Raw genomic sequence first — 17,840 nt, 5'->3', positions numbered from 1 at the left:
TCAAATAGAAATATATATAAAGGCTAATAAATTGGCATTGCGTTCACCATGATGATATAGCCAATGGCATTTACCAATACATGACCCAATAATTATTTGAGAATATGCACCCAAAAAATATAATTCAGACCAAGTCCAAGGGAAAAAATGTTTCTCCTCAAAAACTGATATAACTTTGTTCTCCTTATTAAGAATAAAATTACATAATCAATCATATCTCCATTTTTTTTTTTTTTTTTTTTGCTCTGGCCACTTGAAAGTTCTAAGTCACTTGTTAAAAGTTAATTTTAGAAAATATTTTTCTCTCTATTCTGTATTTTCCTGGTCTTTCTTGGGACAATGAATTATATTTTTCCAAATTATGATTTATGACAGTTTTATAAGCTGCTAGAAATATTTATTTTTAAAAGTTGAAAAAGGAGCGCCTCGGTGGCGCAGTCGTTAAGCGGCTGCCTTTGGCTCACGGCGTGATCCCGGCGTGCCGGGATCGAGTCCCACATCGGGCTCCTCCACTGGGAGCCTGCTTCTTCCTCTCCCACTCCCCCTGCTGTGTTCCCTCTCTCGCTGGCTGTTTCTCTGTCACAGAAATAAATAAAATCTTTAAAAAAAAAAAAAGTTGAAAAAGAAATTAATGCATGAATAAATGAATGAATGAAAAGCAAACAAATTTAGTAGACATTTCGCAGATGAATATTTCAATATAAAAGATAGGATTTATACTGTTATTAATATTAAGTACATATCTGCTTACTTCATTTATTATTAGTTGAGTCTGTCATTTAAGACCATTTTATCTCATCTAAAATTATATTTGATGGTGTATATATTTAACACTCGATCTTTTTCTATGTCAACAGTCTATATTTCCTTCCTATAGGAACATAATAGAATTATTAACTAATATATTACCTTCATGAAGGTCAATTCTGGGAACATATGGAACAACTTATGGTACAGTCACCTTTTTTAGAGCAAATTTACAGCTAATTTACAGCAAATTTAACATATTAATTTTTAGATACTGCTCAGCTTTGGCTTATTACATGCTATGGTTTAAGTCAATATCTGAAATTGAAGAAAGTATTAACATGTAGTTAGGTCTTACAGTCAGTTCATGTCAAGCCACACACCATGGGGGTTATCTGTTCTACTGTGAGAATACTCTCATGTTTTCCACATCAGTGTTAACGTTAGCACACGTAAGATCTCACAAGAGAGGTACCACAGTCCCTCCCGACTCCACATGTCCTGGTGCCATTAGCGTTCATGCTAAATGAATGCCATTTCATTTAATAAGAAGTCCATTTCCCCTGTCCATTTACTGCCCCTTTAAGTGCCTATTTTCCTATCTAAACCTGCCACAAGGCATGTGCGTAACAGTAAATTGAGGATTTAAAGGATCTTTACTTCATATGCCTTGAACCGAACTGCTCTTTATTGGCAATCTAAAAGTAGATGAGATCTATGGCTGTGTCACACTCTTCGTCTTCTTTCCTCACCTCCTCATAGCTTCCGTAATGTTCCCACAAAGTGGCTTATTCAGTAATCTGATAATGTGAGTATCAACCTTTCAGTCCCATTTATTTTTGATGAATTATTTGGATTTTCTTTTTAAGAATGAATGTTTGGGTACCATTCTTAGGGCTGAAAGATTAATAGAGCCTTATCAATTTCAGGTAGATGTTATATTTAAGTGTTTGAGTTTGAATGCCTTTTTGTATTTAGATGATTGAGGTTCACAATAAGAAAGCACAAATTCTAAGAAATTATGTGTTGAAAGGGAGCTGCCATTTTCTGAAGTATAACACCCATTTCTTATATGAATTTTTATTCAAGATGCTGAACTGCAAAACACAGAGAATGAGATATTGGCAAGGGAGATGCGATAGAAAGAACAACAACAACAAAATCCTGATAGATTCCTTAATCATGTAAGTCACTGGCGAACAATAAAGCACTGTTAAGATTGCTTTAGAAATTAGGTCTTGACCTGACTTTTTGAAAAATAGTACAAAGTAAATTGAAAACATAAATGGATACGTGTTTCTGAGAGAGGTTGGGAGAACGTCAGTATAATGAAGATGAAGGATGTTTGTTCTATCAAAGACAAACATTAAAATTAATGATACCAATCCTAAAAAAGATGAATTATTCAATTTTAGAGTATATAGCATATATTCATGTCATAGGTATGTATACAAGGGGTTTATCTCTACTCACAAAATAACTTGACTAAGATGAGGAAAATCAGGCCCGGAAAACATGCAGTTCATTCAGAGGTGTGTGTCACTGCCCTACCAGTTTCGGGACACACGGGAGCTATGGTATGTCCATGACAGTTTGCAGACAGAGCAACGTTATCCTCTCGGGTCCTAACACACAGTGTGCTGTTCTCCCCAGCGTCTTTGTTCTCCTTTACTTCTTCGCTTCACTGAGCTTTCTTTCCCTGATGCTGGCCCTCTCCTTTTCGGCCCTTTTCACCACCTGTCTGGCTCCAGATTTATGGACGTTTCCTTCCAGAGCCAGCCAGAGACTGCTGAGCTAGCATCATGCTTGTCCCTAGGCAAGACATGCTGGCCTTCAGTTCAGTCGTTAAAATTCAGCACTGCTTACCACAAGGGCCAGCTGCTGCGTTGTTTATTATTGCTTTGACCATTTTTTGCTTATTGTGATATAAAGTTTCAGAAGCCGAAATGAAAACAATACCTGACCCCTTGGGTGCTGCCATCGACAGGTGCTAGTAGGAGCCAGGAGCATCAGTAGCAGAAAGAGAGCAGCCTGGTGACCCCAGCACTTGCGTGAACTAGATTCACAGAGAAAATATTCATTAAAGAAAGCATAGTTTCAGTCAACAAACAAAAGTTAGACAGTTGACAAACCAATAATATTCTGATCCACATAAGAATCATTAAACCCCAAATATCAAGTAGTAAGAATCACAACATTGCCTGATACGCACAATATTTATAACTTTTACACTATTTAAACTTTTCTGGATGACTCAGTGTTGTAAAACTGCATGGTTGGTTGGTTGGTTTTAGTCACAGAGAGATTGCAGAATAGTGACACCGTCCTGGGATCCTGCCGCTTAGAGCTGGCTTGATTAAGTCGCTTAAACACCAGAAGTACAGTGGCTACAGGCTACATCACTGAAACTAAAATATCTATCTTGCAGAGTTACTCTAAGTATTTTATATAACAATAAACCAGCATATGCTAGGCACTCAGTAATTTACATATATATGTGTAATTTTTACCATTATAAACTAAAATTACTGTAGCATACTGTATAGTACGTACGTGTGTATGTAACATTCTTATCATTACTCTGAATATATTTACACATATATGTGTATATAGAGTACATAAATTCTATAATTGGTGATATTTTAAAAATGCTTCGTATATAACAATGGACTTTCCCCCACAAAGCCACAGTCTCTGACACTCTGGCACTTGGTCTTGTTTCCTCCTCCTCCTCCTCTCAGCTCATAGGAACTTCCTCTCTGTTCCCTTTACTAAGGAAGCTGCAAGTCCATCACATCCCTCAATTCTTACGGAGGAGAGGGAGATAGGGAAATCTCCACATTTTAAAATACATCCTGTGAAGAATAAATATTTTTCAGAATATGACTATCCCTTCCAGTCTGTTTTTATTCAACCTAAAGTGATACCAGAGAGGGGTATCTTTTCACTTAAAAAGCAGCTTCCCCCCCTCCACTACTCCTCACTTAAAATGCTATTGTCTCTTTCTTTCTAGTTCTGTTTCAAATTTCACTCTGCCTTTATCCCTTTAGGCAGATTGTGCTGCTCCAGATACAACTATGCTCATGTCAGTTTGTGTCCCATTAGCTAAATTGCTTTGATGAAATAGCCCCATCATAAAATTGGAATAATCAGGTACAAGTGGCCCTTGCTTTCCTTGCCCTGATGGATGTGTTTATTTCCAAGCTGATTGTTAATTGTACCCTGTCTTCATCTTCCATAAGACCTTGCTCCTCAAATTCCGTGAATGTGTTTGAATTTCCTGCTCAACTAACACCACTTCCAAGGCTTTTTTAGTTGAAGACTTTAATGCTTTTAACTAATTTTAGGTACTTAATATACTGGGTGTCAGTATATTTGCACAGTTTGAATTTACTCCAGATACAAATACGCCTCAATAGTGTAAAGATGGTTATGCAAATTGTCTTGTTTTCAAGACGGTCTGTCTAGGAGGACTTTGGCATTTCTCAAAGAGGTGCACTTCCGTAGATAAAAAGGCTCTTAGATCCAGAGAGAATCAGAAAAGCTAGAAAACTTGACTATACCAAATGAGAATTTCAGCTTCAGGAATTGACATTCTGGGTGTGTGTGTGCGTGGGTGTGCGGGTGTGTGAGAGAGAGAGAGAGAGAGATGTGGAAACAAGGCTCAAAAAGTTAAATAAGTTGCCTCAGGTCAAATAATTAACACATAGCACAGTCAGAATTTGAACTGAGGGCCATGTAGGGCGAAAACCCTCATTAAGCCTATAAAATAGAATTTCTCCAGGGAACATTACAGAAAAGTTGATTATTTTCATCTAGAGGAACCAAAAAGTGGGAAAGGGGCTTTAAAGGAGGGTATAGTATTGACATTCACAAATGGAGAAAAAATTCACTAAAAAACAGTGTGAGCACAAGAACAACCATGGAAACATTTGAGCCATAAATGAAGACTAGGGAACCATTGTTCAGTTATTTTGTTTAACGTGAGGGAGAGAATTAGAGATCTGTTTGGAAAAGGAGGGTGGAGACAACCTGAAGGCCTTGAACCCCAGGCTGAGGAGTTTGGATTCCTTGCTTGGGCCATGGGGCACTCTGGAGGCATTTGAGAAGAGGGATGCATTTCAAGAAAAGCAACATGAAAGCGTTTCACAAGGAAGAAATATGGGGAAGGAGACAAGCTGGGGAGACCAGTTTTCCAGGGATCAGAGTGCTTCCTGAGTCGTAGTAAGGGCTTTTAATGGAGTTGAGCCTTAGGAAAGAAAGGAGAGGACAGCGGGAATGTTGGGGGAGGATCAAACATGCCGTGGGAGGTTATTCTGAAGGATCCACTCCACCTATGTTTTTCTCAATAGCTCATGATTTGCACACAAGGCCTCGTCAATATCCAGCAGTCGTGAAAAAAGTAGAAAGTGTAAATTTTGGATCAGGAAGCAATCGGGAAGTTTGGTTCAACACTGTGAAGAGATGGCACCATTCTAACTCAAAACCACTAGCCCTAAAAGTAAATATTATTATCCTGGAAAGATAGAGTAAACTAGGAGAAAATGAAGTTGACAGGTGAATCTACATAATTAGCTTAACACATTTTATGTTGAAATTTCATTATTAGAAAGAAAGAAGAAGGGCACCTGGGTGGCTCAGTTGGTTAAGCGTCTGCCTTTGGCTCAGGTCATGATCCCAGGGTCCTGGCATCGAGCCCCACATTGGGCTTCTTGCTCAGCGGGGAGCCTGCTTCTCCCTCTCCCTCTACCTGCTGCTCCCCCTGCTTGTGTGCTCTCTCTTTCTCTGCGTCAAATAAATAAATAAAATCCTTAAAAAAAAAAAAAAGAATAGAAAGAAGAAGAGAGAAAGAAAGGAGAATTAAAGGACTATTTAATGAAATATTTAGAAAGATAAAGGAATCCAATCACTCTCCCTTAGGTTAGGGACTGACCTCCAGCTAGTCACCTCATGCCTTTCTCTTGCCATTAAAGATAAAATAAAGTGTAAATAAAATTGAAAACACACGTATAAAGCAAATACATACAATTTAGATTAAAAAAATAACAGTATAAAATAAACAAGATAAAATAGCGAACTGAAAATTCAGACTAGATAAGATATAGTAAAAAAAATTAGAAAATAAAACAAAAAAGTTTAAAGAAGTTTAAAGAAGTAAATATTGAATAAGAGAGTACACTAAGAAAGTAGACTAAGGTCAAAGAATTCAGCTAAAAAGACAGTCTTTTAAAAAGAATAGAGAAATGAAGTCCTACAGAGCTCAGAATTCACCCTTGGGACAAACAGAGCGATCAATGTCCAGTAGTCACCAGACCACACATCTTCCTTCTGAGGCTGGGCTTCATTCCAGAAGGTCCACCCCCAAAAGTAGGAGGCCCTGGGGCAAATGTACTCATGTAAGGAAATCCTGAGAGATTTGTCCTTTAGAAAGAGGGCTTTCATTTCTAACACCTGGCCTTCTTTACATATTTGACAAACCGTTCCAATGGCCCAACTCCAGCCAATTTTCCTACCTAGGTCCTGCAAGTTTGCAAACTCTCTCCTATACAAGATAAGAAAATGGACTGAGAATATCAGCAGCTAATTGAATGTGGGGAAACAAAGGAATGGAAAAAACAAAGAACGTTCCAATGTTACAAATTTCCATCCAAGGCTATAGAAGGCATCAAGGGTTTTTAAAAACGTGAGATTCGTCTTCCTTACGTGTGAAGCCATCAATACTGAAAGGCAGCAGCTCACAGATAAATCACATGGAGACAGATCAGCAAGAACCACTGTCAGTGAAATGTTTGTGCCTCTACTTAATTTGATTACTGAAAAGAATTACACTTTTGATCAATTTTACTAATCTCTTAGAGTCATCGATGAGCCAGTAGCTCAAAAATTCTGGTTAGTTACCAGCCTTCTAATAAGGCTGGACCTCTTCTATTGGCCAAAGGAAAAGCAAAGGCAGTCACCTTGATGCTGGTTAGTTGTGGTTACAGCAGAGAGTGTGCTAGTGTGCCTCCAGAGCCAGCCTGCTGGGCTTGGCTGCCGGCACCGCCCTTTCCCAGCTGGCAGTCTCTGACACGACGCTTCAGCCTTTATGAACCTCAACTTCTTCATCTGTCAAATGGGGATAATGCTAGAGGGTTGTTACGAGGAACAAAAGCATTAATCCACATCAAGCACTTAGAACTCTGGGATTTAAATGGTCTCGGTAAATATTTGCGATTACTATGATATTCTAATAGCATGGGTTGCATGTTTGGAAAAGATGATAGCCAGAATATCTTGAATTATTAAAAGAAACTTCAAAATACAGTGCAGCACCTGAATAGTGGCTGTAAAGCTAGGATGCATTTTATTTTATTTTATTATTTTATTTTATTTTTAAGATTTTATTTATTTATTTTACAGAGATAGAGACAGCCAGCGAGAGAGGGAACACAAGCAGGGGGTGTGGGAGAGGAAGAAGCAGGCTCATAGCGGAGGAGCCTGATGTGGGGCTCGATCCCAGAACGCCGGGATCACGCCCTGAGCCGAAGGCAGGCGTTTAACCGCTGTGCCACCCAGGCGCCCCAAGCTAGGATACATTTTAAAAGATCTCAATCTTCAGACGCAATTTCTAATACTAACACCTAACCTTTCATAAGAAAGTTTGGACAAAATGGCAGTTAAAGATAAAGGGCACAAAAATAATAAAATCCAGCAATTATTACATACTTAGTATGAGCCAGGTACTGTTCTAAGCATTTTGCATTTATTAGTGACTCCTAATAATAATGAGTCAAGTACCACTATAACCAACCCAGTTTCCTGAGGAAAAATATCGTAGTTAAGTAACTTGCCCGGGGTCATACAACTAGTTTGTAGAGGAGCCAGGATCCAAACACAGGCATGGAGCTATGGAGTCTGCTGATCTAACAACTAAACCCAAAAGAATTCTATTCTCCCAAGGAAGTAAATTTGCCCTCTCTCCAGAAAGTCGCCTTTATTTAGTGGATAGTCTTTCCTATAACTTACTTTCCTTTGGGATTCTTGAGTTGAAACTTCTGTTTCTATGACCTTTCTTGGTGTGAACCCTGGTTTCTTTCCCCCTCTCCCATTCTTTCTTCCCGGGCTGTGTGTGAGTCGCAAATAGAGTGAGAAACCTAAGAGAGAGAGAGAGAGAGAGAGAGAGAGAGAGAGAGAGAGAAGGCCAACTTTGGATTCAGATCTACGTACCCAACAAGTGACCATCTTTATAGCAAAGCCTGTTAGATGGAAGCTTTTGTTTACTTTGAGATGCATTTGGGTTATGCATCTATCCATACATTTGGGTTATAGATATATAATTGTATAGAAGGGTGAAATAACTTACATTTTCATATTTGGTTGTGGCTTTTGTTAGGCTATCTGGATATCCGTGTTACTGTTAAAGGCTTTAGTTTCCTTTGAATTATTCCAAAAAATCCTAAGGGGTCCCTTTCTATCTGGAGTATTTTGAAATATATGTATATTCCTTACTTGAACCTCATTAAAACTGTATGTTATACACACACACACACACACACACACACACACATATATATATAACATACATATAGTGTATATTAAATGCATATTAAAACTATATGTAATACTCTTCTTTGTTGATTGCTGAAAAGATTATTCTGAAACGAAACCATTCTGTTTACATTATGTCTTCAGTATTGTTCAAAACCAAATTCTGAGTAGTCAGCCAGAGACTTCACTTGACATTTATTTTTTTCATTTTTAATTGAGATAAAGTGACATATAACATTATATTAGTTTCAAGTATATGACATAATGGTTTGATATTTGTATAGACTGCAAAATGATCACCACAAGTCTAGTTAACATCCGGTACCACACATAGTTACATTTTTTTTCTTGTAATGAGAACTTTTAAGATCTATTCTTCTCTTTTTAATTGACATTTCTAATAGTTCAACCCATTTGCCTTCCCTACTTCTCCCACCATCCCATTCTGTGAGCATAAAACTAAAATAAAACCATCTGGAATAAAACCTTGGGGGAGATAATGGCCTCGCATCAAGCAAACAGCTATGAGCAAGATACTTTTGAGGAGTGTAAAGAAAAACCAGGTGAGTGGAGAATGCACCAATTTGGAATGAGACAAAATGGTGACTATATCACACAGAGGAGCTACGGCACAGAAATAGCAATGGAATATTGTAATTGCCATCCCTGCCCACTGATTTATGGAACCAGGGTTCCAGGGGCCCCATAGAACTAGTATCCCAAAGGCACAATACAGCACTACCTAATCAATCCATGGGTGACCCCACAGCATCTGTCAGTGGAGGTTAGTGGTCATTTAAAATTCACTGTGAACGAAGAGCTTTTAAGGAAGCCCTTAATCAAATGTAATTAGTGTAGAGGGTGACAGAGGACCCATTTAGACATGCCTGTGTGAAGTAATGTAAAGTAACCCTAAGTAGGCTTGGCCTTAGGGCATCTTATTTATCGAATCAAATTTAGTTTGATTTTACACTTTGTTCAAAATGGCATCTGAACAATTTCTTTCCATTACTTACCTAACCTGATCCCGGCCCATTGTGATGACCAAAGAGGTCCCTGTGGTTTATCTATCCACATTCTACCCTGTAGTTGCAAAGAGAAGCACAGTTATTCTCACAGACAACATGTGTCATTGTCTTTCTGATTCGTTGTGATAAAAATAAATCTGAAAAATGCAGAGACTCACATGGAAAAAAGATCAACACTCATCAATAACTATTATTAATATTGTGCTGTGTGGCCTTCCCAGTTATTTTTTTCTTTGTCTTCATGTAGATTGATATCGTGAGCTTTCCTTTCCTGTGCTTTCTAATTTTGAGCCTTCTCTTAGTCAGAGAAATCCACATGGCCTCCAAAAGAATTGGGGTTCCTACAGCAGGAAAGCAAAAAGATAGTAAACTAGCAAATTTTAGTCTGCTTGACCTATAAAAGTGACAGTTACAATGAAAGCCGAATACCCAGAGTGGAGCCAGGCATAGAATTTATGACAAGATAATAGATTGGAGGAGGGGAGAACAGGACATCTGAGTTTTCCATCCCTTGTGAGACTGGTTGCAGGTCCTGGGGAGTGGGGCCATCTTGAATTGGGGTGGGATGGTGAGCAGGTGACCAGATGGGAGGGACCATATGCAGGGCAGTCATGTGAAGATCTAGGGACTACTGAGAGCATCCTGTCCCAGCATCTCTGAGAAGCTGAGGCAAGGTCCTCAGTCTTCCTGAGCAGTTACCACTCATCATCTTTGCTGAGGAGACCTGTTAGCCAGTTTTTAATTTGAGAGAAGGCCTCCCAATCACAGTAGACAGCAAGCTAGCTAACCAGCAGGAATCCCAAAAGGAAACAAGGGAAGTGTGTATTTCCAACCCCCAGACAGGGATGAACAACTTACATTTTTTGTTAGGCTACATGGACGTCCTTGCTGTCCCTAGGAAAAGTCTTTAATCTCCTTTGAGTTACTCGGAAAAACAAATCCTAAAGAGTCCCTTTCTGAAATATATGCCTGGACCTAAGATCACTGGATTATGACTTTAATTAGCATGAGAAAGATGACTCCGAACGTCACAGCTTTTTGCCACCATGATCGTATTGTACCCAAGCATATTATTCTGGGAGCTGCAAAAACGATTTTGAGTGTGTTCAACATAAAGTAGCAAACGTCGGGCTGCCAAGGCATATGGTAAAGATAGGTGTGTGGTGCATATGGAGGGGGTCAAAGGCATCATTTTTTTCAGCCCCAAGCCCCTTGGGGAACAGTGAGTTCAGTTCTCCTTTGAGCTCAGGCACACTGATGCTTGGTGTGAAGGAAGAAGAGCTTCCTCCATCCTGATCCATGTTGCTATAGCAATCACACCCACCAGCTCCCATACATGTCCCTGGAGGATGCCCATGGGAGTGGAGGGGACTTGCCTATTGCAACTTTGTGCTTCCCAGAGGGCTGGGCTGGCAACAAGTTGCTACCTAACCTAGAAAGAGCTTGCCTCTAGGGAGGTAAGCAAGTTTATTCTCTAGCTTGAAAAAGGAGAGCCAGATTTTATTTTTCTGATTTGCCCTGGGGGAACAAATGCTACTTTTCCTACTTTATCAACGACAGAGTGATAGCACCAGGTTTCCAGACTCGTCTAATGCCTACAGAGCATTAGAGTCTGAATTCAGAAGTTCTCAAAGCCTGGTTTCCAGTGGATATGTTGGGGCTTCCTGCCAGTTAGATCCATGGTCCCCCCATCCTTTATTTCCTTCTTTCACATTCTGTTCCTCTGTGTAACTTTTGCACATGGCAGCTGACTAAATAACAAATTGAAGTATAGCCCTAAACATACCAGTGTCTCTCTGGGACTTATTTCCCATCAGTAAGTGAGGAGTTGAACTTGGTAAATTCTAAGTTCCAAAGTTCCAAAATCTCCAGAGCTCCTGCCACTAGCATTTTACCTGTACTATCCGTTTTTCTGCCAGAACTGCTATCTTCCCTGCACCAGAGTGGAGGATACTCTTAAGTGGTTCAAACCTGGGGCTTCGTCTATAATATTATACATCCAAAGAAAGAATTTATCAGCTACAGGAGGAGACCAGTGCAGAACACGAACGTTTGATAGCACATAACAGCGGTGTAAGCTAGGCCAGAGCAGAGGAGAGAGGCTCTGGTTCATATGAGCGATCTGGTGCAATGAGGGGACACTGTGGGTCAGGGGTGCTTCCTCGAGGCTCAATGGGGCTCACACAAAATAGCCACATCCTTGTGCATTCATTCTCTATTTTCCAAGTCATTTTCTGACATGAATTTGACTTTCCAATGCAGAGGAAGAGGTTAGACTACTGTAATGAACAGAAGAGCACATTTTATGTTATCTCTTCATAAACATCCTGATTCAAACACTGTGGTAGACTGGATACTGGACCCTCCACACATCCAGGGACCCTCCTGATCCCTGGACCCTACGAATGTTACTTTCTTTTTTTTTTTTCTTTTAAAGATTTTATTTATTTATTTGACAGACAGAGACAGCGAGAGAAGGAACACAAGCAGGGGGAGTGGGAGAGGAAGAAGCAGGCTTCCCGCTGAGCAGGGAGCTGGAGGCGGGGATCTATCCCAAGCCCCTGGGATCATGACCTGAGCCCAAGGCAGACGCTTAACGACTGAGCCACCCAGGTGCCCCCCCTTTGAATGTTACTTTCTATGGACATAAGTGGCCTGGCAGATGTGACTAAGCTAAGGATCCCGAGATGAGGAGATGAGCCTTCACGATCTGGGTGGAGTCTCAATGTCATCACAAGTGCACTTATAAGAGGGAAACGGAGAAAGATTTGACACAGAAGAGGAAGGCAACATGATAACCACAGAAGCAAGATGCTATGCTGCTGGCTTCAAAGATGGAGGAAAGGGCCATGAGCCAGAGAGGGCAATGGATGCAGTGGCAGCCTCCGGAAGCTGGAAGAGACTAAGAACAGATCCTCCCCTGGATCCTCCAGAAAAAAACAGCCCTGCTGAAACCTTGACTTTGGCCCCGTGAGAATGAGTTGGGACTTCTGACCTCCAGAATTGTAAGAGAACACATTTATATTGTTTTAAGTGACTAAATTTATGGCAATTTGTTACAGCAGCAATAAGAAACTAATACAACCATAAACCCTCTTGTAATGCTAGTATTAATGGTCACTTTTCTAAAAGTCTAATTGCTTTTAGTTACCTAAAAAAGATAAGTAAAAATCTAGTTTCTGGACATGTAGTCCTGGGCCACATATAGCAAAAATCTTTTTTTTCTTTTTTTAAATAAAGATTTTATTATTTATTTATTTATTTATTTATTTATTTGAAAGAGAGAGAGAGAGAAAGCACAAGCAGGGAGCCTGCTGAGCTGAGCACCTGACATGATGGCTCGATCCCAGGACCCTGGGACCATGACCGGAGCCTAAGGCAGATGCTTACCCAAGTAAGCCACCCAGGTGCCCCTATAGCAAAAATCTTCTAGAAACTTCCTTATCACCTCAGACAATGCCTTCAACTTTGATTCACATCCTCTTTCTGTCTGCAATAGGATATAGTTTGACCTGAAAAAAAGATATTGTTTGGTTGATTTTGCATGTAAGTGTAAGGAATCTAATAGGGTTTAAGAAAAATAAACCCAAAGAAAGTACCAATATTGCATTACCTGTTGGTAAAAGAAGCACCTACTCTCATTCAAATGCAGAGATTCCCCCTCACTTCCTTATTACAGGATGCCCTTATTAATCTTGTATAGGCATCAGTGCCACCCAGCCCTGTCTGGACTTGCTGCTAGATTGGTATTTCTCAAACTTTAATATATGCATAAGATGCATAGGAATCACCTTGTTAAATCTTGTTAAAATCTTGTTAAAATGCAAATTCTGATTCAGGTCTGAGGTGAGATCTGAAATTCCAAATTCTAATAAGCTCCCAAGTGATGCCAGCACTGCTGGTCTGCAGACCACACTATAAGGAGTAAGGTGCTAAATAAACTACATTCTGGAAGTTTTGGCCTAAGGTGGATTCAAATTGGCATTACCAATAATGACAAAATCTTGTGGCATTTTCAAGCCCTTGTAGAACTGACTGGGAATTGCCTCCTCTAAATGTGTGGGTCTAGCTCGCCTGCCCCGGGCCTGCCCTGTATGCTAAATTCTCCTGGTGTTCCTCTACCCACATGACACCCCTAGGTCCTGTCCTGTCCTTCCGAAGAGTCTTTCCTTAGGGTGTAAGCACTGACCTTGCAGGGATCTCTTATGCCCTTCTTGAATGTCAGGACTTCTGTTCCATGGACTCTTCACCCCAGATTGTCTTCTCTGTGCAGTTCACATGCATCCCTAGCTTGTTAAGAGTATGCTCAGCGTTTAAGTAAAGGCTTTTTCTCTTGATCTGGATTTGTATCTAGACCTAGACTCACCACGGCCTTGGGTCTCATGAGCAGCCGTGGATGCACCATTTCCCCAAAAGCTGCCTTGCCTTTGTAGGCTCCCTGCAATATCTCAGAGCCTCTTTTCATCTCTTCCTGTTTTAAAACTGCCACTCCCTATTGCATCCCCTATCGATTTCAGTTTTCCGTCTGAATAATGACTCTGGTCTTTGGTTAATTTACGGAGCACAGACAACTGGCATACCCTGCGCCTCATAAAGGATCACATATTTCCTCCTTCACCTGCTCCTGGTTCTCGCGCCCAGCCGGCTTCCTCGGGCCTCTACCAAAGGGCTTCCCGGCTCTCTGCTGCCCTCTCCTGGCGTCCTTTAGCACTGTGCGCGCTTCAACCCCTGGAGGGCCCAAACCCCTTCCAGATCATCACAGACCCTGAATGACCTAACGGCCCTGGGAAGTGAACTGGACATCTACTACCTTTATCAGTGTTTTTTTAAATAAAGATTTCAACAGAGATATCAAAGGAGAACATCCCTGCCGGAACGAAAATCACAAAAACAAACACAGAGGAAGGAAACTTTGGAACATAATTAAAGAAAGAGAATCCCAGTTTAACTAAATCTATCCTAACTCCCCGTCCTGGCTGGAAGGATATCAAGAAATATTGTTCTCTGGGTCCCACTCCAGTCCAACTAAATAAGAATCTCTGAGGGTCTCCCTGATTATTTATACTTTTAATAACCTCCTTCGGCGATTCCAGTGAATATTAAGAGCTGCTTGCTTGGATGTAAAGTGTAAAAGAATTGGGAACTGAAACTTGGGTCATATTATGGAATAGATTAAATGATGTACTCATAATTTGTAGACAATTTTCTAATTTATTTTATTTATTTTTTTTAAGGAGCTGTCCCCAGCAGACCGCATACACACACACATAAAAGAGTGTCTTGGTATTTACCTTCAATTTACAAACCAGTTCCTGAACCGCATGACGGGGCCTTTTCCTCAAGCCTGACCCTGTTATCTCTGTACTTGCCCAGCCTTTCCACTGCATTAGATATCGTGCCCTGTATCTTCAGGGTCAACCCGCAGAGGATAAATGACTCCTCCTCACCAGGCACTGCCCCTCCATCCCAGCACCGCTCAACCAGCTCGGGAAAGCCCCCTCCAGCTGAACGCACTGCAAGGATTGTACCTTTCCCCGCAGCCAGTGTCCCTGCTCCGTGGGCAGACCTAGACGGGGAAGGGTTTGGCTGGGAAGACATGTGGAATTACCGTCAAGAGGGACCCTGCAGGGTTCTCTGACACGGTCGTCACCACTAATGTTGCTCCTACTGTGTTCTGAGTCTGTGAAAGCAACTGTCTCTCACCTCCGCCATGATCTTCCCCGGTTCTCATTTCTGTCCCACTACAAAATTACCATCCTTTCCCAAGAGACTTTCTGACCACCCCACTTCTGTCTTAGCCCACGTCCCCTGGGACTTCTCTTGTGCACCATTATTTTCCACTGATACGCTACACTTTCTTCAAGGTGTGTGCATTCTCTATCTTACTTAACTTTCTGTATGCTCAGTGGTTATACTGCAAGGTTACCTCATCTTCTTTATACATCTTTATTACCCTGGAAATGCGTATCAGGAGGCCTCGCACGTACTGGGTGTCCAGTTAGAATCTGCTGATTGGATTTCCTCCAAGCACCACTGACTCAATCCATGGAAATAAAACCGAAACTCTGCTAAGCATCCTTCTGGGGAACTTGGCTTTCCCCGCAGAGTCACCAGCACCGACCCAGTCTCTCCTTAGTCTTCAGAAGCCGGACTCCACGTTCCTTACCTCCTTCCGCACACACGATCGTTTCAATTATCTCTCCAGACTCAAGCTGCCTTTTCTCCTTCCCTGTGCTCACTCTGCTTAGCTAGGAGATGGCTGGCAAATTCAAATGTGCAGTTTTAATCAGGCATCGCATCAGATTTGTATTCTATTATTCTGAGTTCCTCTTACATTTAAGCTACTGCTGGGTGTAAGGGTGACAGCATACATGTAAATAAGAAAGTAATTTGCTTTTCCTCATCTTTGAAAAAAATCACCTAAGCCTTAGAGAATCTCACATGAAGCAATATCACTTTTTCTTCCTTGCATGGAAATGCTCCTAGTTATTTTTAAGGGAAAAACAAAGGTTCTTCTAGGGCAAAACCCTCCTGATTCCAAGCCCCTTCTAGGAACACGCATTATTAAAATCGAGTTAGAGCTTTTGCCCGGGGTACACTTACAGAAGGGTTGGAAGCAGTGCAGTTCACTTTGCTCTTTTCTGCTCTGCACCACAATGGTCCTCCCCTATATTCTCATCCATCGCAGCTGTCCCTGACCCGAAATGGGACATCTTGTCACACAGAGCTGCTGTAGCCTTCCAGGTTTCTCTATTAGTTTTATTTCCTATGCAACTGGCTTCCCCCACTCTCAGGTGTCTGGCCTCCCCTGTCACCCAAGTGAACACACGACCGACTGAACACCCTTCAACATTTCCTGCATTCAGGCTCTTTGTTGCCCTCTTCGGATGTTTGGCACTGATACACCGTCCCACGAACACCCAAAGTCAGCCTTTGTTGCTCCCCTCTCTCTGCTATCCCTTGAATGTTCTTAGGGTGAACCTGAGAATCTGATCATCTTAGATGGAATACAAATGACCTCTGCTCTTCAAATTAACTGAGTATATGAAGTGGACCCCAAAACCGTAAACAGAAAGGCAGTGAGATACCCAACAATGTGGGAAGTTGATGAGGTCTGCAGGGAGCCGCTCTGCAGGAGCTGCGGGAGGAGATGAATAGTAAGACACAGGCTGTACCAGCTCTGCCAGTTACTAGTAGCATTTCCTTGAGCCAAGTTAGTTAACCACTGAAGCTCCATTTTTTTTTCATCCAAAAAATGAATCTAATATTACCTCCGGCCTATTTTAGGAAGCAAATAACAAAAATAGTTGGCACTCATATTGTGTCAAGCACTGTGCTGAGTGTTACCTGTATTTTATCTTTCACTCTTCACAGGATCCACAGGAGGCAGGAAGGTAGATACTGCCCTTATCCCACTTTCCAGATAGAAAGACTGGCATGATTGGCTGTGGAGGCAGTTTTTCAAAGATGGCGGTGTGTTGTATTTGACCAAAATATTGACTTAGAACCATAGAAAGTGAAGCTGAGGAAAAAAATCGCCATATAGTGAATATGTTACAGGAAAAATAAAAAGAACAAAGCCAACAGAGCCAGGGCTGGAGTCAGCGGACCCTGAAGGTTCGGGCGGAGAGAAGTGCCAGACGGTTGGGTTGGGCAAACTGAAACTCAGAACAGGCAACTGTGGGAGTCCCGTGCAGAAGGGCCTCATGCTTCCTGTATCTAAATCTTATTTTGGTCAGTTATCAGCTGCCTTCAAGCACCTAACCTTTATTAGATGGAGAAAATAAAACCTACTTCGTTAGATTATTATGGATAAAATGCTTGGTAGAATGCCAGATATACAGTAAGCGCTCAATAAGTGCCAGTTGCTCTGAATGGCTTAATCGTGTGACTACACACAATGTTTCTCTCCTCAGGAAAGATGAGGAGTCCCAGCAGCAACAAGTCATTGACATGTAAATGAAACTGGCTGTAGGGTCATGACATTTGTAAGAATCCAAAGGAAATCACAGATGGACAGAAGCGCAGGTCAGGGCTCCTGGTGTGCGGGCTGACATGTTAACGGATGTTTGCAGATGGCCCCAAGGGTGACCTCAGACTAGGAGAAAGTCCTGGGGAAGAAACTGCAGTTTCCTTTCTTTTCTGTCCTTCTACTAAACACACACACACACACACACACACACACACGAGTGTGTTTTGAAATGTTCTCCTTTTGTGGCTAAACAGATTTGCTTCCCACCTCCTCCCTTGGGCTGTCTTCACATTGGAGTCAGTGCTCTAACCTTTCCCTCTACCCCAGAACATGCCTGGATTGTTGCCTTGCAAACCGGGCAAAGCAGAAGGTCCCAAACAGCTGATAACCAACAGACAGGGCCGCTTTGCTGCCGACATTAGAGCCAATAATCAGCAGTTGCAATGGTGCAGAACACTGGATGGGAACCATCTGTCTGGCAGGTAGGGTTTAATGGGACTGGTTCTTAAAGCACAACCTAGCCTGTATTTGATGGCTCAAAGCTGGCTAGCTCCCTCTGCTTTCCA

The 17,840-nt window shown here is 41.5% G+C and overlaps 1 long non-coding RNA gene across 1 annotated transcript in view; it reads left to right on the top strand.

Moving 5' to 3' along the window:
- The window catches only part of LOC123002064 (uncharacterized), a 78,921-nt gene extending 76,943 nt beyond the window's left edge, over window positions 1–1,978 (top strand). The window contains exon 4 of the long non-coding RNA XR_008957130.1: window positions 1,837–1,978. This is a non-coding gene — a long non-coding RNA (uncharacterized LOC123002064). The remainder of the gene's footprint in view (window positions 1–1,836) is intronic.
- The last annotated feature ends 15,862 nt before the right edge of the window (window positions 1,979–17,840 follow it).

The sequence above is a fragment of the Ursus arctos genome, unplaced genomic scaffold (genome assembly GCF_023065955.2).
Source record: "Ursus arctos isolate Adak ecotype North America unplaced genomic scaffold, UrsArc2.0 scaffold_36, whole genome shotgun sequence".
Taxonomy (NCBI): domain Eukaryota; kingdom Metazoa; phylum Chordata; class Mammalia; order Carnivora; family Ursidae; genus Ursus; species Ursus arctos.
The sequence above is the reverse complement of the archived record's forward strand: the minus strand, read 5'-3'. Positions and strand labels throughout refer to the sequence as shown.